The 23,363-nt window shown below is 42.1% G+C and overlaps 1 long non-coding RNA gene across 1 annotated transcript; it reads left to right on the top strand.

The window, feature by feature from the left end:
• The first annotated feature begins 6,893 nt into the window (after positions 1-6,893).
• On the top strand, positions 6,894-23,067 carry LOC144775569 (uncharacterized). Its single transcript, XR_013600555.1, has 3 exons — positions 6,894-6,972; positions 16,704-16,827; positions 21,538-23,067. It is a non-coding gene; the product is annotated as an uncharacterized LOC144775569 (long non-coding RNA).
• Positions 23,068-23,363: the final 296 nt, after the last annotated feature.

The following is a 23,363-nucleotide window of genomic DNA, read 5'->3' as shown; positions in this document are numbered from 1 at the left end:
AATATGCCCCAGGGAATCTTGAAGTGTTGGCATGCTTGCTTTTCATTTTACAGATTCTAGACTTCTCCCAGGCCTGCTGTTATGCAATAGAAATCCAGACATTCAGAGACAGGGAAGGTAGTAACTACATGTTGACTGCGCTACATTAAACAACAAAACACATTGAAACCAGAGAGCAATGTGGCAAACAAACCACGCCAAATGATATATTATTTTCCACCATGCCAGTGAAAATAAATGTGTCCTAAGAAAAAATGTGATTAGAAATAACAATAAAAATACAACACAAGAAAGAGGGGTTGAGGCACTGAAAAGACCGCACTTGCCAACAACAATGTTAGCCAGAGTATAAATATTTCAGTTGATGCAACGAAGCTGAAGTACTCTCTACTTCAAAAGGAAGACCCTCTTGCAGAACAAATAGATTATCTATGGTACAGCACTCAAAGTTAGTAGTTATGTAAAGTAAAATTAATTTAGAGGTCAACATGAATTTTCATTCCGTTCACAACAACAGCATTCATGGTGCATTGGCATCCAACGCATAATTGATGGCAATGGAGAGAGTTTCTTTATTCTGTTGTTCTTTATTTATTTTCTTATTTTAAAAAGCATGCCAATGGGTGATAGATACAGTAGCTAACGCTTTTCTTCCAACAAGGACTTCTTCAGGGCTTTGACTAATGAACGTGCATCGCCAGTTCCATAGTGTGTGCTGGCCTTATAGCGTTCCAAGATTTGTCATTTCATTCTGTTAGGAGAATTGGAATACGTTTGTCCCCAGGGGTCAATACATACGTGGCGACTGCTTCCAATGGTGAAAAAAAATCCAGGTTATATACTATTTTTTTCACCATGCCAGTGAAAATAAATGTGTCCCAAGTAAAAATGTAATTAGAAATAACAGTACAACACCTGCATTCACACGTTAGTAGGTACAAAGTAAAACACAGTGGGGCATATGTATCAAACAAAATTGCAATCGCAAACGATGAAATTTGCAGAATTTCGGCGTTTGCGATTGCAATTTAGCTAAGTGGGATGTAACAGCCCCGCAAAATACAGAATCGCAAAATGGCGATTCCCTATTTTGCGATTGCATTTAAGGAGTCGCAAATTGCGATTCCTTAAATACAATGTAAGAGGCACAGAAAATGTGCAATTTGGCCTTAAGAAATCGCAAATTACCACCAACTTCAAGTTGGTGGTAATTTGAGATTTCTTTGAAAAATTCACTGTTTTGCATTTTTCAAAGTGCCATGTGGCGCACATACATGCCCTCAGGGCATGTATGTGTGCCACATGTGCACACATGCACATTTCAGGGGTGCAACAGGGTGTCCTTTTGGCACCCTTGAAATAGCATTCTCAATTTGCGATTCCCTAATTGAGAATCGCAAATTCAGAATGTCCTCCCATTCATTGCTATGGGCCTCTGGGACAATAGGAATGAATATGGAGGTATTCCTTAGTTGCGAATTGCAATCTGCGATTCGCAATTAAGGAATATGTAGGATTCGCAAAATTATTTGCTAATCCTACATGCATAACGTTTTGCGATTCTCAAATAGCGATTCCCTAAAATTCGCTATTTGAGAATCGCAAAACTGTTATTTGAATCATATGGCCCCTAACCTTTTAAGAACATTGGTAGGTGTGAAGCTCCATTGAAGACAATGAAGTGGCTCAGGGCCAACAATGGCTGGTATAAACCTTCTGCTAAAACATTCCAATGTGCGTCTTTCTGTTTCTCCCTTTTTAGGTTGAGCCTATACAGCGTTTGCGCTGTCAGGATGATTGGTTGTATGTACTTTGTGGTCTTTTTTTATTTTTTTTTATTTTTTTATTTCAAAGAGTTTTATTGAAGACATTTTATAATACAGTACAGTGGTAATGCGAGAGGCAATACAGGTGAGATACAAGCGCCTTTGTGGCTACAATAGGCATCACCGCCGGATTGGCTGATCTTGGTAGTTCTTGGTAGTTGACGTATCTGTAGGCCCCAGGAGAAGGGAAAGAGAAGAGTGGAGAGAGAGTGGGAAGAAAGGATAGGGGGGGGCTACCAATAACATGGTGGTTTCCCTCTAGCCTCGAGTCTGGTAATCTGGTAATAGCAACGGGAGTTGGGTGGTTGTCTATCTACCGGGGTTTATGTGTCTCTAAGTGTGCATCCGGGGCGGCCCACATCTCACTTCTTGCTATGTGACTAGTTGAACTCCTTGCCGTGATGTTGTCCGCCCCCCTGAGGAAGGTTACCCAGTTGATCCAGCTCCTAAAGGTCGCCTTGCCTATGTCCTTGAGGTTCGCTAATATCGTTTTTACTGCCGCTGTGAGTAGGAGGTCAACCAGTTCCCTGTCTTCCTTGGATTCTAGATCTGGGGCCATGAATGCGGTGGCTAGCCCTTCGAGTCCCTGCTGTATGTCCCTCTCTACTAATGTATTGATGAGGTCATTCACTTTGCTCCAAAAAGACCTGACTTTCGAGCACTCGTAGATGAGGTGGGCAAGATCGCCTTTTGCTTTGTGGCAATTCCAGCATGTGTCGCTCTCTCTTATACCGACTTCAGCTAGGCGAACCGGCATCCAGAACGCTCTGTGCAGTAGCCAGTATTTTGTTTGCGCTAGTTGGGGGGAGACTTTGTTTTTGGAGGCTGAGACCCAGAGGCGGGATTTCTCTTCCTCGCTAAAGTGTCTGTTGTGCAGTGTTTCCCAGAACTCTATTGTTTTAGTATTAAGTGTTGACGTGTGTGGGCTTAGGAATTTGTACAGGTGGGCAGTCAGGTGTCCGGTCTTGTTCAGGTTTCGCATGTATTGTATGATGGAGGGGGTCCCCTTAGTCAGGTTTGCTTTTGTGATAGCTGCCCTCACTTTTAGGAATCCGTAGAATTCTATGTTGGGTAGGTTATAGGCCCGTTTCAGGGTGTCAAATGTTAAAGGTGTGTCATCCTTTTCTAGCTGTGCAGGTATGGTAACCCCCCTCCCATACCAAGCCTTGTTGTCTAGTGTCCTCCCCTTGTATAGTATCTTTGAGTTGAACCAGATTGATTCCCACCTCGACTTCCTGATACTTTGCTCCATCTCCCTGTCTACCTTCAGGAGTGCGGTTCTGGTGTTCTTGAGGACTGCATTGATGGCTTCTGGGTGCTTGTTTGCTCTGAGCATGGCTATGGGGTCTAGTCCGTCTAGGGTGTCCCTCTCTAGCGCGAGCCATACTGGTGTGTATTCCTGGTTCGGGATGAGCCAGAATATTCCCTGTTTGGCCAGGCAGGCCGTTTGGAATACTTTGAAGTTTGTGACGTTTAGCCCCCCCAGGCTCTTGCGCAGTCTCAGCTTTTGCAGGCTAATCCTAGGTTTCTTGTCCTTCCATATGAACTTGTTGATCATATTATCTATCTTCTTGTGAAATTCTTCCGTGAGTGTTAGTGGTAGCATACCTAGCATGTAGTTGATCATGGGTGTTATCATCATCTTAATGGTCTCCACTCGTCCCCACCAGCTGATGTACTTGGGGGACCAGGAGTCCAATTTTCCTTTTACTTTTTTTAAGATGGCTTCTTCGTTGTGTTCTAGGGTTGACCTCAGGTCTCTACCGAAGAGGAGACCTAGGTACTTTAAGGGCTTCTTTTGCCAGGCCAGTCCTGAGGTGCCCAGGACCTCACTTGTTGTGTGGATGTTCATGAGTTTACATTCTGATTTCTCCCTATTTAGCTTGTAGCCTGAGACTAGCGCGTACTCTTTTATGGTATTCATCAACGCCGCTATTGAGGTGGTCGGGTTTTTTGTTGTGATCAGTATATCATCTGCGTATGCTGCTAGTTTCACTGTGTTATCCTTGACCCAAACACCTTTTATGTCCGGATTGTTCCTGATCATGAAAAGCAGCGGTTCAAGTGCCAGCAGCATTCCCCAGGACGAGCTAATGATCCTAGCAAGAGATATGAACCAGGTATTGGATCAGGCCACAGATAGACACCCACACAGACCAAGCCATAGGTCACAAGAACAGAACACCCTTAAGAACCTCTGCGCCAAATTCGTACTGAGAGACCCTTGGAGGCTGCAGCACCCAGACGCAAGAGAATACACTTTTTACTCACACCCACACAACGGGGAACATCCTTTACAACGCAACCGCTACATTGGGGAAACTTGACCTACCCAAGCTTTCAGAACAACAGAGGGAACCCCTTGAAGATGACATAACTGGGGCGGAGGTGGAGAAGGCTATAACATCCCTCCAGATGAACAAAGCACCGGGGCATTATGGCTACACGGCCGCATTCTACAAACAATTCCTACAGCTGCTGAAACCCACCATGGTCGAGGTCTTCAGTCACTGTGTCCGCGAAGGGCGGATGACAGACTCGATGGCCGAGGTCAACATTATTGTTATACCGAAAGAAGGCAAAGATCCACAGTACCCTCAAAATTACCGCCCAATCTCCCTAATAAATGTGGACTGTAAGATATATGCCAAAATCATGGCGACAAGACTTAATATGTTCCTGCCCCTTCTAATCCACAACTCACAGGTAGGATACCTGAAAAATAGGCTGTCTCAGGACAATACCAGACTCCTATGCCACCTTATCCACCACACCGCCAACAGCGAGGACAAGGCGGTCATGATCGCGCTAGACGCAGAGAAGGCCTTCGACAGGGTCTCATGGCCGTTTTTAGACCTATGCATGGAAAAGTTCGGCCTAGGGCCCAAATATAGGAGCATGGTGATGGCGTTATACTACTTTGTGGTCTTTGACTCCTCAAATTGCTTTGGATTTTTCTAGTCGGTTGTCTTGTAAAAATCCTTGCTTGCTAGTAGGTGATTTAGCTTCCTGGTCCCTTCTTTTTGTAACTCATTTGCTCCCCTAGAGCATCGCCCTGGGACTTGTCGGCTTCTTGTTTTTTCTATTTCACTTTCTACTCCTGAACTTTTTTTTAAATTCTGAACAGCTCTTCAGAGCTCTTCATGTACGTTAGTGAGTTCCCATTTATCAGCGCAGCTCCCCCTCTCAACAGGGACAGCCCCTTTAATTCCATGTTGTGTCCTCCTGACCTGCTACTCCGATTGGCCAGGCCATGTGCCTTTAAATCCTGGCTTAAACACTCTGCTCGCTTTCACCCTGTGTTAGGACACATTGTTTTGTTCTGGACCTCCACTTTCTGTCTGTCATCTCTTCCTATCTTTTTCCACCACCCCTCCCACGCACCTCCTGACCCTGTCCTTCAGTGCGACAAAGAGTCGTCTCTGTGCTCCCTGAAAAGCTGCTGAATCTCCCCCACTGAAGTCTTTATTTTGCCTGGTACATTTCGGCATCATTTTCAAGCATGGTTGTACAGAACCGCAAATGCGAATTCTAAACATAATGTAAATGTTCTCCCTTACAACAGATCTTGAGCGCCATACAGTATATTGCATTCACATGTATGATAGGGTGACGTCATCTTAGGTTTCCCCTCCTATCTGTCCCCTGTTGCCACTCAGCGTATATGCTCAGCATATTTTGTATTGTCAGCATGCTTTTGCATGACGTTTACGTGGTTTAATAAGACACTTTCGTGTGTCCCAATCACATCAATTTTATATAGTTACTTTTGAAACGTACACCCTCATGTACAGTGCAGCCACTTATGGCAGGAATTGGCATGTTTCCTATGACATCTGCAGTGCAGGACCCCTGCATGTAACCCCTGGTGGGTTGCAGCAAGTGTGCAGGACTCTGTGGTACATTCCTGTTACGTGTTTAATAGAGGCTACGCTAACTTTGATAAGTCTATAGGCTGATGATTTGTAGAACAAGAACTCTACTGCTGAAATTGTTACTAGATTTCCCACAGAAAATTACAATTTCAAGAAGCAGCAGGAATGGATGAGCCATTGGCAAACACTACAGGTATCTATCAGCCAATAAGGTTCTCACAAAGCATACCCTTCTATTTCATTCTTTCTTCTTATACTGAGAGAAAGTTTTTAAACTAAAAATATTTTGATGGAGGCCGGCAATAAAGCGAGATAAACTTATCCCATGAGTAATTATTGGTGATAGCGTGTAATTTCAGGGATGTCCCTCGTGTCACAAAAGTTATTTGAACGTGACAGTTTATGCATCCATAAGATTAAAGTATTAACAGGTAAACATAGAAGCTGCACCGACACAATTTAAATGTGCATTTTTTTGTATTGTAGAGTTCGACTTAGGTGGCATTAGTATTCAATTACATGTTAGATGGATAAAACTGATGTTATAATGTAATTTAGACTAGACTAACAGTGCATAGTGAAACGATATTGAATTTCTAATGATTAATAAATTTAAAATGCGTGCAAAAATGTGACAAAAGCACTTCTCTAGCATATTTAATAAAAGGAACTAACACAGCTTTTTCCATTTGAAATGAAATGTATTACTCATATTAATGAAATATTTTACTGCTGAATCCATAAATTTACATATTATTTGCGTTTTTCTCAAATGTATTAATTAAATGCATTGCTATAATTCTCTTGCGTTAGTATAACTAAGTTAGGCATGCAGAGCTGTATTTGCAGTCACATGAAAATAATTAAACATTATTTTTAAAGCGAAGTCTTCTTACCGATGTCGTTCTCCTGAGAAGCAAACTTCTTGTGACATAACTCATCGTTTAAAGGAGTAGACATGCGCCCAGTTGGCCTTGAATGTTGAATGTGACACATTCATTTCAACCCTGCCTGGACTCACTCAGATTAAAGATGTTCTTGTGGAAAGCTTGGGAAAGGAGGTGAATGTGTCAACTCGGAGTCGTGTGATTATCTTTTATTGGATGATGCCCCTTCAAGGTGACATGGACTGATACTTTTGGCGAATCAGAATATTTTACAATTTTGAGATGACAGTGCTCAGTTGGTCTTTGTGGAGAGATGCTGCTTACATTCCTGAACCAGACGCTTTTGCTGATGAAGAGTTCCTGAATGCTGCACCCTTTGGAGAGGTATTTTTCTCTCTGTTTGTGACCCGTCGATGCCCTTTTGAGACCTAGAAATCTTTACCTAGTTCTTTTCAGAAGACTCTTGATCGAGCTTCTGATACGCTGACGCTCTTTTTTTTCTCTCCTAATTTTTTTGCGCCCACCTTAATTAGTTTACAGCCCGAGATTATCCTTTTTCCAAATAATTTTTTTTCCCTTTCTGTGCTTTTTGAAATTTACCCGAATGTGTCTCTCCCTACACAAGTGTTTTACTTATTTGATTAGCTGTAGGGGTTTCCACTGCCTGGCCTAAAGTATGACTCTTCTAAATATGAATTGACTGATGATTGCTAATCCTGAGCAGCGTTTGATTTCTGTTATCTCAGCAATATTTTTCTTGCATGTTTATTTTTGTTATTGCTAGGCTGTTTGAACGTATTCTGTCACTTTGGATAACCCCTTCTTATTATTTATTTTTTGTAATTTCGCTACTGAGAACCATCTACATGACTTTAAGCTTAAATCTGCAATAAAACTCCTTAACTTTATTTCCGACTAGAGTTTTCATTCTGTGGCCACATTGGCCATGGTGCTTAAATTGATTTTGTTTGTATTGTAGTTGTGTTAGTGGTTCCACATCACCACTTACTGGGTCCAAAGAACCATCGACCTCAGTGAGCGTGTGATGCCTGCGAAGGACAGGACCGGACTGGGAACCCAAAGCAGCCCTAACAATTTTGTCAGACGGGGCCCGGGTAGGGAAGTGTGGCTGGTGGTGGTGGGAGGGTTGCAAGTGTGAAGTACTGCTGCTTTTGTTACTGGGGGCCCATATTGCAGCACCGGTAATAAAAACGTCTCCCACCGCTGCAAAACCGGACCCCACCATTCCAGTCTCCCGGGGGAAACACCCAATGCCTGCTATGGCCAGTCTGGACCTGGTGAAGGATGAGATATGCTACAGCAGTGGAAACAAAAGATATGTATAAATAAAACACTGCAATGTTTGCAATTGGAAAAGATCACAAATAGTAAAAACGAAATAAACAAACACACTGATGTTAATGTAATGTAATGTTATCAGGGACTTATAAGGCACGCGGCTCCTCAATTGAGTGTCCCGGCGCTACAAATTCTGTGAGTCGCTAACCGTGGGCACTATCATGCAGAAATCACACTATTGCTGATAAGGCCAGGTCATCAATGACTTTCTAAAAAGGAGAATATCCTGCATCTGTCTGAGTTCCGGGGGGAGACTATTCCGGAGTCGTGCTGCTTGCACCTGGAAGGAGTGGCCTCCAATTCAGCATAGGAGGATTTAGGGATGCAAACTAACTGACGTACAGCCGACCTCAGAGCAAGACGCGGGGAGTAGAATTGGAATATCTTCCTGAAATAGGGGGCCCTCATCCCATGGAGAGATTTGAAGGTTAGAACCCTGGCTTTAAACATAATCCTCTTACGGATAGGCAGCCAACGCATGGCTTTCAAGTAGGTAGACATCCTAGTTCTGGGCCCTAGCATATAGACAGCCCTTGCCGCAGCATTCTGGACCACCTGTAGGCGTGTTAACAAGTATTCTGGGATTCCCAGGTAAAGGCTGTTGAAGTAGTCCAACCTAGATAGGACCAATGCCTGGACCACCGTTTGTCTATGTGTTACCGGCAGAAGGGGCAGGAACTGTCTAAGCATCTTAAGCACTCCAAAACAAGAGCCTACCACGGCTTGTACTTGGGAGATCATGGATAGGTTATCCTTCAACCTGACACCCACATTTTTAACAGTCTTATCAAATGTGCTGGGGGAGAACATGTCCTGTTGCCACCAGTTTTGCCACACGTTGTCTAATAGGAGGCTGAAAAGTATAATTTCCGATTTATCGGGATTACACTTAAATTGGTGGAGCTGGAACCAGGAAAACACCTCAGAGAGGCAGGCAGTTATGGCCTCACCTCTAAAGTCTGACTTTTTGTCACAGGTGAAAAGCAGTTGCGTGTCATCCACATAAGATACAATTTTCGCTCCATGGGCTTCAGCCAGATGCGCCAAGGGGGACAGATAAAGGTTAAAAAGTGTGGGACTAAGGATTGAGCCCTGTGAGACACCCACCTTTAGGGGGGATGGGTGCTGCGAAAGGAGGGAACCAAACCGTTTGCTGGTGATTATCCAGAAACGAAGCAAACCATATGAGTACCGTGCCCCCACAGCCACATTCTTGAAGCCTCCGAAGGAGCAGGTCGTGGGGCACAGTATCAAAGGCCGCTGATAAATCCAGGAGTATCAGCACGGCCTTCCCTCCCCGGTCTAAGGTCTCTTTGATGGCCTCTAAGACCTCAAGGAGCGCAGTTTCAGTGCTAAAATAAGACCTGGAGCTGGACTGACTCTGGTGGAAAACATGATTGACTTCAACATAGGTGGTGATGACCCCATTGACATATTTTTCCAGAACCTTCGAGAAAAGTGGGAGCAAGGATATTGGCCTGTAATTAGAGGCTGCCGCAGGGTCTGCTCTTGTTTTTTTAGCAGCGGAAGTATTTTAGCTTTCTTCCACCATTCTGGAACGAGCCCGGACTCCAGGGATGTGTTGAGGATCCAATTTAGCCGCGGGGTTTATTACCTTGGCTAATGACACTAGAGTCTTGGCTGGGAAGGGGTCGGATGGAGAGCCCAATTTAAGGGTCTTCATAATTTTCAATGAATTGTCCGGAGATATAGGGGGGAACTGCATAAATAGCGAGATCTGTGGGATTCTATTTATAGTGGTATTTGTGTAATTTTTATGGGTGTTCGTAGTCCATTAACCATCTGCATCCATTTCCCAGGCAATAAAGTACTGGTTATTTATTAGTTACTGTTCGAGAAACGTTATAGCACCCACTGCAGAGAGGAAAGTGCAACCTCAAGGCACCCTTCATCCTTTGTAGCTCAGTTCATTAAGCATCATAGCGCCTGGTAATAATAACATCTCTTAATAAAGTGCAAAGAAGCAGGAGGAATCAGAGATGAAGTATTTCATGAAAAGAATTGTGCTGCTATTACTCTCCGAAATTAAGTTTGTGTATTTCTTTGTTAGGCTCGACTCTTTGTCATTTCTTTCTATTGATTGCTTATCAGGACTACACAGAGTTGGGTCGTGCCTTATGACATCTAACATGGGCTTCGACAGGAATTCATAGAGCATATTATCAAGCCCATTATCGCCGCTTTATCAGCAGTTTCCTGCCGATCAAAGCGGCGATAATGTATCGCCCGTCCTTGATAATATGCCCCCTTATACCTTATACGATGCAATATAAGCAACTAAACAGGATAAAGAAAGAAGTTTAGCTAATCCTGATGTAACCCTAAGAAATAAGGATACCCATCAGTCACCACACGATACCGCCCTTCATCATTTGGGACTCCTTATGGACCTTACCATCTGTGAGAAATTAGGTGATGAATGAGGACTGGATAGAACAGGCGCGCAACACCCATTGGGCTCACCGGGCTTCAGCCCCCCCGTCGTTTCTGTCAGCCCGGGCTGAGAGCTTCGCGGGCTGGCGACGTCTAATTGCAGCCGCACCGAAGTACTCAACAGGTCTTTCAAAGACCGTGTACGTGTAAATGAGGCTTTTGTTGTGTTTTCATCCTTTTTTACAGCCGGTCTGGTTACGGCTGGAAGAATTACCCCCCCCCCCCAAATCTTTTTCAGCCCCCCCCCCAAATTTGGCTCCAGTTGCCCGCCTGGGATAGAATTCTCTCTATCCACATATGACTCATTGTGCGGTCCTTAGGATGTTAATTTATCGTCTGAATCAGTGGGTGACAGAACATACATTTGCCTTACTCTCTCTTCACAATTATTTGCTTGATTTTCTATCTTGTGCCCTCTTTCTCAGTAGATATCCGCCTTTCTCTCTGTCAGTCTGTCTCTTGCGCCAAATTCTGATGTTTGTCATTGAATTCTTCACATAAGAATACTCTGGAGGCCAGCAAGTAAGTCTAGGCAAAAATTGTAGCTGCGCAGCAGAGAACATATCATTATTTCATATTTCTTGTGTGAGGCCTTATTCAAAAGAAATTAGTGTTTTACTGGTTTGCTTCAATATTAGTCTGAACTATGTTCCAAGGTATTAGTCACATCCAGCCATGAAACGCACTGCATGCTAGGTTTGCAAGAAAGGCCTCAGTGTCAGCATCTGGGCTTGTGTTATTCAGCTGTCTACGTGCATAATGCAGTGTGGTTAAGGGTACAAAAGGGTCATGTGCCTTCTGCTGAGTCATGCTTGGTCTACTTCTTAAAACCAGGTCACAAACCAGGATTCAACTTTACGGACCTATGCAGTTGTTAAAACAACTTGTGACCGACCGCTAACTAGGCTGTGATGTGGGGCTTATTAACAGGTATGACAGCGTGACGTCATCTCAGTTCGTCCCTCCTCTATGTCCCCTGTCGCCCACTCAGCTTAAGTCCCCGGCAGACTTCAGCAATCCCGTTTACATAAATTCAGACACATCTGACCCCGACTCACTCCCCCAATAAAAACTGATGCTCTTTGAGCAGCTCACAAGGCCTCAGCCCACCTCCTGACCTCAGCCCAAACCCTGACCTCAGTCCAGCCCCTTATTTATCTCCTGCCCATCGTCATTGTTAGGTATTTAAAGATGCAGATTTCCTGGAGAAGGCAAATACATAACGTGTATGCCTATCTTCATCAACAATGTGAAAAGTTCTGCATACAAATATGTGACACAAAGGTGCCATTTCATTTTCTCTATGAGAAAAATGGCTTTCCCAGTGGCGCCATCATGTCTCCTACACCCTCAGTAGATATAAGGTATTCCATTTCCATTCCCTCCTTGGAAAGACACTTTATTATCTCGGATAGACACTTTATTCTCCCTTATTATTGGCTGACAGAACCAGAAATGTGTTTAAAATGCGTTGCACTTGGAAACTTAAACACCTTGCATCTGAGGCAGTGCTTAATTTGTAAAATATTAAGTGCAGGTCCTCTAATTTTTTAAGGAGGCAACACCCACACACCCTGGCTCCACCCACTCACTCCACTGACTCCACCCACTTCCTCTATTGGCTCCACCCACCCACACCCAGAACTAGTATTGCTGAACGTGCCATAACAAGGGTTAGACCAAAATCTACAGGATGAAAGGTCAGGAAATTAGCCATGTGCATCGCCATAAGGATGCACTACAGGACAGTCTATACCCTGTATAGTGCACCTGTGGCTGAGGGTCAGTCACTTGCCACTTGTCAACGAAGCCAATTGGGCCAAGCTGTGGCACAGCAAGATCCTGAGGGGGTGCTTGTCACCCATAGGGTTGTAAGTCTGAAAGCACCACGCATCCACCCAGAGAGGTGGAAGACTGAGCACCACACACCCATGACCTCTCACCTCCACATCCCTAGCCCACAGGAAGCCCATCAAGGCCCCATAAGCTCCTGTATACACAGGCTGTCAGGATATGACTTGCAGAACCCTTGCAGGTGCTCGGCAGTGGATAGAGAGCCATTAGAAGGAGTCCAGTGCTGCAGCAAGTGGACCCGGGTAAACTCTGAAATTAAAGCCCTGCTGTTCCTTTCTGATGATGCTTATTCTGGAATGTCACTTATTCACACCTGACTACCCCACCCCTTCTCCCTAGCTGCAACCGGACCTGACCCTCCAAAACAGAAGCATCAATCAATGCAATACACTTGCAAGAAAGCAGGAATGCAGGCTCGCAGTAGCAATATCCGATCATAACATAATGTTTCGCAACCGCATCACCCTAAATACAGCAGCAGCCTTGGCCCTACCACAGAGAACAAGACGTGATTCATTGTGATATTATATATAATATTTATACAATCTATGATTTTTACATGAGCCACACCAATACTTCATAGACAAAAGTTGGGCTCTTTTTGCAATTGCTGTTCATATTTAATTTCCTGCTTAATAAGGTCCTCGAAGTTGTTTATCGCCACGCAATGTCCGCTTTTGTTTAGAATTACTCCATATGGACATAAACAAAACATTCCAGTCTCCTCTAACCATTCCAAGCTTGAAGTAGGGTAAACTGTGAGAAAAAGTGGTGATGAATGTTCAAGGCAACAGAAAATCAACCCTCTCCCTTCCAGCCTCCTGAGAAATTCCCAAGTTAAGCAGCTACAAATTACTTCAAACAGAAACAGTGCTAATTCATCCCTTTGCCGAATGATGAAGTGGCCAGGCAGCCAGAAGATAACTGTGGGTGTGCTAGTGTAAATTATATGAAAGGGGCACAAAGTGTGTGCGAAAAATGTGTGTGCGAGCGTGAGAGTGGTATTTTTTTATTGGGCCAAAACACAAATAATATAGCGTGCATTGTTTACATTCTGCTGCTTTAATTAGTTTCAAGCTCAAAAGAACAATTTTTCAAAGTGAAACAACCCCTTGTTTTTGGAAAGAGTCAATCTCATTTTAACTCCATCAGTCGCCATGAGACATGGAGCCTGGAGATTCTCTAAGCAGATTGCCCGTAGAGTGTAGTATTCATTTGATATTGCCTTGTGCTGACGGGGAAGCAGTGCAGATGGAAACTGCCACAGGAAACGTGCCACAGTCCGGGCCTTTGAGATGAATGCACAAATTTAAAATATCTGTGAGTGTTCACACACTAGACCTGTCTGATAATCATTCAACTGCGTTACTACAAGAATGGAGATGCTAGAGCCAGGGGTCCTACATTGGACCAATTTGTGCTAGAAACACAAACATAGTTAACCTGCAGGAACTTCTGTCCATACGTGTGTCACTGGGTTTTGCCTAAAACTTGTACTGCAGCTGCAGACAAGTGCTGTAACCTGCCCTGTTTCATTTGCAGATTCTGCAAAAAAGAAGAACATGCCGGTTTACATATGCGCAAAAGCACTGGCACTGGCAATTTACTCTGGTAACCCATAAATTGGTAGGTCAGGTGGGGCAGAGGAAAGGGGCCGTTGAGTCACGAGGTGCTGAGCTTGAAAAAGCAGAGTTGACAGTTAACTTATACATTTATTTGCTTCAAAGAAATTGGTGAAGAGGACACACAATAGTAAAACTGTTCCAGATTAATTAATAGCAACTTGTTGTAGTACTATCTACTACTCTCTTACCTGTGACCTGCAGTCTCCTTGGCACTGGCTCCATTAGCTCGCTGGCAAATAATGTGTTTTGGTGGGCCCCCGGCCCAGGCCTTAGGGGCCCACCATGGAATGCAATGCAAATGACAAGTCAAAAGGAATAATTTATGGTCTGCTTTGGTTGGGTTTTCATTTCAGTGCATGTTAGCTGTTAACAGAAAGCAGCTATGCTCTTTTTTATTACTTCGACAATGTTGTATTTAGTTTATAGCGGAGACCGGAACTCTCCAGGTCCCAGTCTGCCTTGCCCTCAGCTCACCCATCAGCCCGCCCTCAACTGTAATAATTAACCAATGCGAAAGAAAATGCTCCTTGAAAGGCAGGTGTGCACTACTGACATCACTAACATGATGCAGTCATCATGCCTGGACCTGGGTGGGCCATCCTGCAGGAAGGAGAACGACACAGGACACAGGACAGGTAGGTACATTTCTTTTTAATAAATATTGGGTTCATCTCACTGGGGAGAAAAATTCAATAGCCCCGGCTCTGTTAAAAAAGTGCTGGTACTTAGCACCTGAAAGCTCCTGCACAAATTAAGCACTGAGGTAAAGTGCAAAAGCTTGAAACAGTCCTCACTGTTTTGTACAGTTTGACCAGTTGTTGCACCCCATACATTACGTCAACATTTATTTATTACTTCAATGGGTAAAGGGCACCGAGGCAGTGTTCAATCCAATCTATGTGCGTTTGGGTGAGGTGGCTGCTGTGTGCAGTTCACCTCAATCCGTTGCGTGACAGGCCTTGGCACCCCAGCCTTGCAGGAGAGTAGGTGTGATTCCATGAATGTTTCATTGTAAATCCAGTGAAATAGAGTCTGAAGACAGTTGCTGTGCAGTAAATATTACACGGGGGTAGCAGTAATATTTTCTGTGTAAAATAGCCATCAGTCTTGCTAACTCAGGACTTTATCGCAAATGTTTTAGCACTTAACAATACCTCATAGTGTCAACTATACAATATTGTTCAGTGCTTGTGTTGTTTTTTTGAAGTCACCATAAATGTTAACGCCGGCTGATTGCATTATACAACGTACATGTTTTTATGCTCACAAAGAGGGTTGCTTCATTCCTGAAAAATAAATATATACTCAACACATGTTTGGCATTAACACCGGGATATTATGAGAAAACAACTTTATAACAGTTCATTTTCTTTCCAACCACCTATCATCTCTTTGTCCTTGTCCAAGTCATTACTTTTGAGAGGAATACACCTCTCACGGAAAAAGGCACAATGACGTAGCCTGTGCTGTCTGCATCATAGCTCAATTTTTAATGACTCAGAGCCATGCAGAACAGCAGATGTGCTGCAAAAGAACATGGCTCAAAGGCATTCACATTGACAAGGTCAGAAGCTTGGATTGAGATCTATGTCACAGAGTGTTAAATACGCATTTGAATGACTGAAAGGTCCCTTGCATCAAGGCAAGTTAGTTATTTAGCTTACATCTCACTTACCAACTGGTGACATCACAGTCCTCCAATATCCCACTTCTGACATCATTTTGATGGGGAAATACTGGCACCCTCCTAGGAGCAAATGAATGAAACTCACCAGACATACCCGGTTTGCTCAGAAACAGAGTGAAATGTATTTATTGGTACCAAAAGCATGCATCATTGCTAATTAGCAAGGAAGAAGTCAGATCCCAACAATGTGTTCCCAAGTATTTAATGCCTCAAATTGAGCAGGTCTAGGAGGCGGTCTAATTTTGTATAACTTTCTCCTAAAATTCTCTATGATTCTCAAATTAAGTGTCCCATATGGAGGAAACTGTAATACCACTTAGTTTTCTGTAATTTTGTGCCATTGTTTGAGCCAAATACATGGATGTAATCCTTCATCATTCATTACGATGTATTCTGGCATATCCTCATGTGGTGCGTCTACTCCTACGCTAACAGGTCTGATCACATCTCCCAATAATAGCGTGACTCTCTATGATGTAATCAACCAATCTCAGCGCAGCTGTATGCTAACTAACCAATCCCAGCATGACACTCTATTAATAAAAGGGGCATTGACTGGTATTTAAAATAGACAAGGTGACTGTAGAGAATGTTTTTAAAATATTCTCTGTATCAATTCACTAATTGATATGTGACATACACTGCAGGAGAGCCTGAGTTAGAGAATAATTTATGTGTACCTACACATATAAAAAGTAGTGAAGCAGGTGACTGAAAAGTAACTAAGTTACTTTATGTCAATAAATAATGACAAATGGATAGACCCTTCGGGGGTTTTATAAAAATCCATTGCAGTAGACCCTATGCTAGGATGGGGTATTGATTTTACCCAGAAAAAGAAACCCTCCCAGAATATAGTGAGTGGAGCTTCTGATTTGCGGGTTGCACCAGAACACAGGGAAATGATTTTGAAATATCCGTGCATTTGAATAGGGCATTGATCTTCAGTACTAGACCTCTATGTTTCCTTGATTTATATAAAAAATGGAGCGCATTAGTGCATGAGAGAAGGAAATTGGTTTTATATGTGATGTCTCTGGCTGGTCCATAACCGTTGATTTCCCTCTTTTTAACTCATTCTATCCACTAACTAACAACTTTTCCCTAGTAGGAGACCTTTTGAATTTATCTTTCAGGGTGTAAGCGCACATGGTGAGTAAAAAAGCAAGATTTCACAAGACAGGATCTCAGATGAACATCATGGTAAGCTCACTAGAAAGCTGTTTAAAAAACCATCAGGAGAGAAAAATTCAAATTAAGGTAAGAATATGAATTATATAAAATATGTTAAGTGGCTGTACTCATAATGAAAAAGGTTGGAGTTGTACTCTTGACAGTGGCAGACTTAAAACCTCTTCCAGGGTTAGGAAAAAAGAGGTTGGAGGAAAAGTGAACTTGGAAACATTCAGATTTTCACATGAGTAAATCTACAATTGTAAATTTGCTCATGGAAAAATGCAGTTCACAAATATTTTCTAGGAGTACTATTTCTTGGCCTACTTCTGTAAATTCTTGTGAACTCAAGGAAACAATATATATGCAAGGATATATACCATGCATGCACTTTTGAGACTTTCTTTAATAATTGGGCCTCTATTTAGGCCTGGCGTTAGCCATGACCTTTTGCGTATATTAAAATTCTGCCTGTCACTCACTCTCTCTATCAGCTGGGCTCACTGTTAGTGACAGTATTCAGCTCTTTCACAAGGAGCATATTGACACACAAAGTAGTTTTGTATAGTGCCCAGACGTCCTGTGGCAATGTGTACTTTTTGAGACCAAAAACGATTTTTGATTTTGCCAATGCTTGTTAGAATGGTGAGGGCCCAGCAGCTCCAACACTGATATGGGTTTACAAAAACCATGCCTAAACAATCACGCATTGAAAAAACAAACAAAAGACTGACCTCCAATTTCAGACCTATTGGCTTTGGCAATGCTTTTTTATTTTTGTTTTCTATAAATGTATTTAAACTGGTTAAACTGATTTTCCATTATGAATATTTTTGGGAACTACTAGCATACATCAACATGTTACTAAATAATGCTGCCAAGATATGGTACCTAAAATATTACAGTAGGTTAGCTAATTGTTTTTCCTACTTGCATTTTTCGTGAACATTTTATTTTGAAAGCAAAGCATCATCACACTTCCTTTCAAGTGTCTGCAAATATTTGCATATAATACGAGAGTATTCTGGGAGCATTATACATAGCCTCATATTACTAAACTTTGAAAACTTGTGTACAAATTTATACTGGAACCACCGTCAGTAGTGCAGTCAGAGTTTACAACATTTAAGAATCAGAGGCTTTTGGCAACTGTCAACCCAGGACGTGTCAAAGAGAGCAGAAAAGGTCCTAGGGTCAGGCTGGAATAGATTTGTAAAGGAGGGGTGATTTTACACAGAGCAAGCAGTTTGATCAGAGACAGACATGCTTAGCTCAGTGGGTCTTTAATACTAATTGTTACATGGTAATGTTAAAACTGACTTTTCCTAGGAAAAGGCACTAAATATAAAAAAGTAGGCCTCATAAGGAAAAACAAATTTGTGTGTTTTTATAAAACTAGGACATAACAAATATTAAAAAAAGATGCAGAATGTTGCAGCCCTCTTATGGAATAGGACTTTATAATGTAATTTCAAGAAAACTCAAAATGTAAGTAGTGTAAGCTGAATTTATCATTGATGTGGAGTAGATTTGACTCTCCTTAGATACATGATATTAAATATTAAAAGGCATTCACATTATAGGAGTAATTGGTGGCTACTCGAACAGAACGCAGGAAGTCACTGTGACAGTATGTGATTTCTACATTACACTATGAAAGCCTATAATGTTACAGAGTAGTTTAATAAACTGATTTTTTTGTATTAATTAAATATCCTGATTCTACCATTGTAGGGTACAACACTACAGGTAATACATGTTGCTCTAATGATGTCTGAGGCTATAATGTGCCTAGGGAAATTAGGGTCAAAATTAATTTTCAATTCATGTTAATAATATTAGGGATATCGTCATTAGTAATTTAACTACATTTAATAAATGGAAGAATTTACCTAGTTGTTACAATGACATTATGTCCTTGATTAGGCCTTCCTGGAACTAGATTGGACACCACAGATCTGTTTTAGGTACCATTAGCTAAAGGAAATATTGCATATTCTGTTAGGAGCAGATGGGGATATCACTGTTTTCTTGAGAATTAATACCTTTGTAGGAGAAAAGCAGGGTGGGGTTTATCTCACTGAATAACATTATCAAAGGGTGCAGCGTAGATACCAGAGAGTAGATAAGAGTATGGTATCAGTTCTATTGTTGCACAGTGTTTCAGGATGAAGATATCAGACATGCCCAAGGAGAATCTCATGTTTCCACTAAGGTGGAAGATGTTTCCACTAACGTGGGAGATAAAGGGATACATTTCACAATTTTAATATAAATAAATATATTTGTTTGCTGCAGTATATACATATATATTTTAAATAAATAGAATTTACTCACAAATACCTAAGGATGGGTTAGAACTGGGCACTTGCTGCGTGCAGCTTCAGTAAGATTTCTCTGTTGTATGCACCCCCTGTAGAGCACGTGTGGATGTGTTGAGAGATGATGAATGATGCTGTTAGACTGCAGTTTGTTACATATGAAAAGGAAATGGATGGATGTACACATAACTAACAATAAGGTTATTGATCTAGGGAATGGAGAGGTTTCAGAAAAATGCCCTCACCATAAAGTGATATTTAAAATAAATAAAATTAAATTAAATAAAAAGAGAGGGTGGTGAAAACATGCTGTCCCCATAAAGTCATTACCTTATGAACTTGTGATTCCCTTAGAGCCTGTTGGGCCTGTCACCAGTACTATATTATTATTTATAACTGTAGAGGCAGAGTATTTTTCTCTCCTCAGTGAGTTTTAGCATTAACGTCCATCTACAGAGTGAAAGCCTCTTTGCCGTTGTGCTGGGATACCCAGTACACTTCGTTCACTGTGAGTCCCAATGTCAAGGAGCATGCAGTAAAGAGAGACTTGTGCCACCTATGCCTGGAAGGTGGTAGCATCGTCTTGCAGTAGGTTGATGACTTCCTTGTGACATCTCCATCACTTGAGGCCTGTGAAAGCTTGTGAAAAAGACACTGTAGTTCTGCTGAACTACCTCCAGAAGAGAAGCCTCATTGTCAAAATGCCAATGCTGCCAAAAAGAGGTGACTTACCTGGGTAATGAGATATTCCAAGGTACATGCTGCATGCCACCTGACAAAATAAAATTGTTGCAGGGCATTCAGCTCCTGCCCACCAAGAAAGGAATTATGTCCTTCCTGGGGATAATGAACTGCTGCCACCAATGGGTCCATGAATGCAGATGCTATGACTAATGAACTTGCAAACTGTTTCAAGAAATTGAAAGAGACATTGTGTACTGCAACATCATAGGGACTGCCTGACTACAAACTGCCTTTCCATCTCTGTTTCAGAGCAAAATACCATTGCAAATGAAGTGGTGCTGCCAATGATGTGCTGACAGAGCTGGAAAAGAAAGGCCTGTGGGTCACAACTATATGACTTTGCTTTCTGTAATTATTAGGGGTCAGCAGCTGTGATGGTGGAGAGGACAGCTCTCATGGTGTTGGACTATATCTGTATTGTCTTGGTGCCACACTTGTTATGGTTGTGGTTGTTGTTGTTGTCTGGATCGACCCAGCGTTTTCTGCTGGAAGGCACATTGGTTATAATGGCACCCTGTTCTCTAAATTGTAATGTTATAATAAGATGCCCACCTGTTCATTTGGCAAACGTATTACCTGCAATATATTATTCTGATGAGATCCATTCTCTTAGAAACAGATGAGACCCTAAGTAAATTGGTGTTGAGATTGTAGAAAATGGCACCACACCAAGATTAGACAATATTAGTAAAGATAGACTATGAGTGGTACACTGATGGTTTCTACAGCAGACTGATAGACACTGATTCCAGAGTAGGGTATGCTACAGCAATAGATGAAGTGCAGCTCCGCCACTTGTAACATCTACCCAGTAAGATAAGCTGTATGCTGCAACAAAAGCATGAATACTAGTCAAGGGTAAAACTGTTAACATTTACACTAACTCACATTATGCTTTGCAGTTCTAATTTGTGGCCAGCTGTGGGAATATTACAGATTCATAACAGAAAAGGGCGCCTTATTAAAAATGGTCCTTTAGTAAGGACCTTGTTTACAGCAATACTAATATAAACCTGGATAGCAGTAATAAAATGTGAAGCCTACACAGGATCTAATACTAAGTTAGCCAAAGGTGATGCCATTGCTGACACAGCATTAAATGAAAGCATGTTACAGCCAGTGCAGATGGGACTAATGAACAAAGCATGCAAAAAATACAGCTCATTCAGAGACAATAGTTGTAAGCTAATGTAAAGGAAGCACAATGGTCTCCAACACCAGATGACCATAGAGGGAGGATTGATGATGGATGTGAACCGAATAATGAAGAGAGTGTGGGCCTACCAGGATGAGATGCCTGTGTTCCCACGCAGTATGTTCCTTTCCCTTACAAGACTGTTTTCAAAATCAATGGAGGTGTATCCAACAGGGAAGAATAATGCCGCAACTGGGGCGCAGTACTTCAGGAAAGCCATCTCTTCATGCTAGGGACCTACCATGGCATAAATAGCGATAAAAGGAGATCACTTAGTGACTACGTTTATGCTAAAGAGGTTGTTTTGGGGAATAAAGTATAACATGCAGATTCCATACCACCCTCCAACTTTAGGCCAGGAGGAGTAAATGAGCTCCAAAATAAAAAATAAAAAATAGATTATTAGTAAAGGACTATGGAACAGGCCTGAAATGGCCTGATGCTCTGACTTTCGTACTGCCTGCAATGTGGCAAAGATTTCTAAAGCGATTATGGAGACATGGTCATGGTGAGAAAAATAAAAGCTGTTTCTTTTAGTTCTAGGTGAACTGGACCACAGACGGTGAACCAACGCCATGAATGGATTGAGGGGAGAAGATGCAAGGCAGAGCCCCAAATCCTGAGAGGACGGTATCAGAAAGTGATGACCATCTGTCACAAGAGGACCTGCACAACACAGCAGTCAAGAAGAGGACAGACCAGACCATTTCTATAATCCATGAGGGCCCATCATAAAGTGTCAGAGGGACTCAACATCTACTGATGCTGTTGAGTGAAGTACACAACGCAGTCTCGAAGAAAGGTGATGGTCTGCAGCTGGCGAAAAATAGACTGAAGAGGACAAAGCAGGACAGGTCCGTGAAACCACCCCTGAACAAGACAACTGCGAACCAGGAGAAGAAGGAGATGACCACTCACCGTGTGACTTTAAATTACTGACACTTCCAGAAAGTGCCCGGGAACTGAGTGACTAAGTGACACTGTAGCACTATGCATTATTTGTTGGACACTTAATTAGTATGCTGCCGGTATCACAACAGCCTGCTGATATAATAATGATCTCATCAGGATGTATTAATGTGACAATATATGCATTTTATGCAAAAACTGTGTAATGCTATCCAAAGATATGTAACTAATGTTTCCTTCATATATACATATATATATTTTGGTTTTACACTAATGTTGGATAGGTCTATCCAAAATGGATGATTGTTGCAAAATATATATGAATATCCATATATAAATTCAAGTGTATGCACTTCAAAAGATATCATGCTTAGATATATCACATTAACATGAGGTCTGGAGCCCCAAAGGGCTTCCTATCCGACCTTGACTGGACAAGCTTCAACAAGCTATTCTGTACCCCCTTAGAGGTCACTTTGCCTGTCTTGACTATATGATATTTCTTATTCCGGTTGTGCAAGTTGCTTACACAGTACCAAGCCACTCTTTCTGGTCTGCCCATATCTGGCTGTTTATAATTTGCATGGTGCAAACATTGCACATCCATGTTAGCCATATTTGGCTTGGTGCCTTATTCTAGTTCTGCTGACTTGGCATTACTCAATGTATACAGCACCTAGAAACCTGTCACTCTGGGAAGAAGCAGTATGAGAGCCTCTAAGGTGGCAGATCTGACTTCTTCCTTGCTAATTAGCAATGATGCATCCTTTTGGTACCAATAAATAAATGTCACTCTGTTTCTGGGCAAACCTGCTATGTCTGGTGTGTTTCATTCATTTGCTCCTGGGAGGGTGCCAGTATTTCCCCATCACACATAGCCCATCAGAAAGAGAAGAAAAATATAAGGGAAGGTGTAGAAGAGCTGTAGACCTGTACACAGTGGTTAGATGGGATGCACAACAGAAAGCAAGGATAGCTGATAACATTGAGGGAACTAGAATGTATTCTATGTTAACAGTAGAAGGAAAAGTTAGGGGAAAACATAAAAGAAAAGAGGACATATATAGACAAGCGTGATGCCGAAACAGGAGAAGGTAGCAACATAGATGATGACTTCTTGAATTAGAAAATGCAAATGCTTCCTATGAAAGAAGTACCCGGTGGAGGGTATGTACATGTGCCTTTGGACTATGTCTGATATTTTGTCTTTCACAAATAAATTCACAAAATTGAGACAAATTGAGAGGTTTGTGAACATTTCAAAAGTTTTATAGACTGATTTGAACACTTTGAAATTGTGTTTTCAGGAGTCATTTGGACAAAACGTAAAATGTCTATAGATTGGCCTGATGCAGAACCAGATAGGGATCCCAAAACAGGTGCACCATCTCCAGTGTACTAAACAGAAACTCTTTCCCAAATCAAGGTGCATCACAACAGGATTTGGGTCAGAC

This window comes from Lissotriton helveticus, chromosome 1_1 (assembly GCF_964261635.1).
Source record: "Lissotriton helveticus chromosome 1_1, aLisHel1.1, whole genome shotgun sequence".
Classification (NCBI taxonomy): Eukaryota; Metazoa; Chordata; class Amphibia; order Caudata; family Salamandridae; genus Lissotriton; species Lissotriton helveticus.
This window is presented reverse-complemented; position numbering and strand designations above follow the sequence as displayed.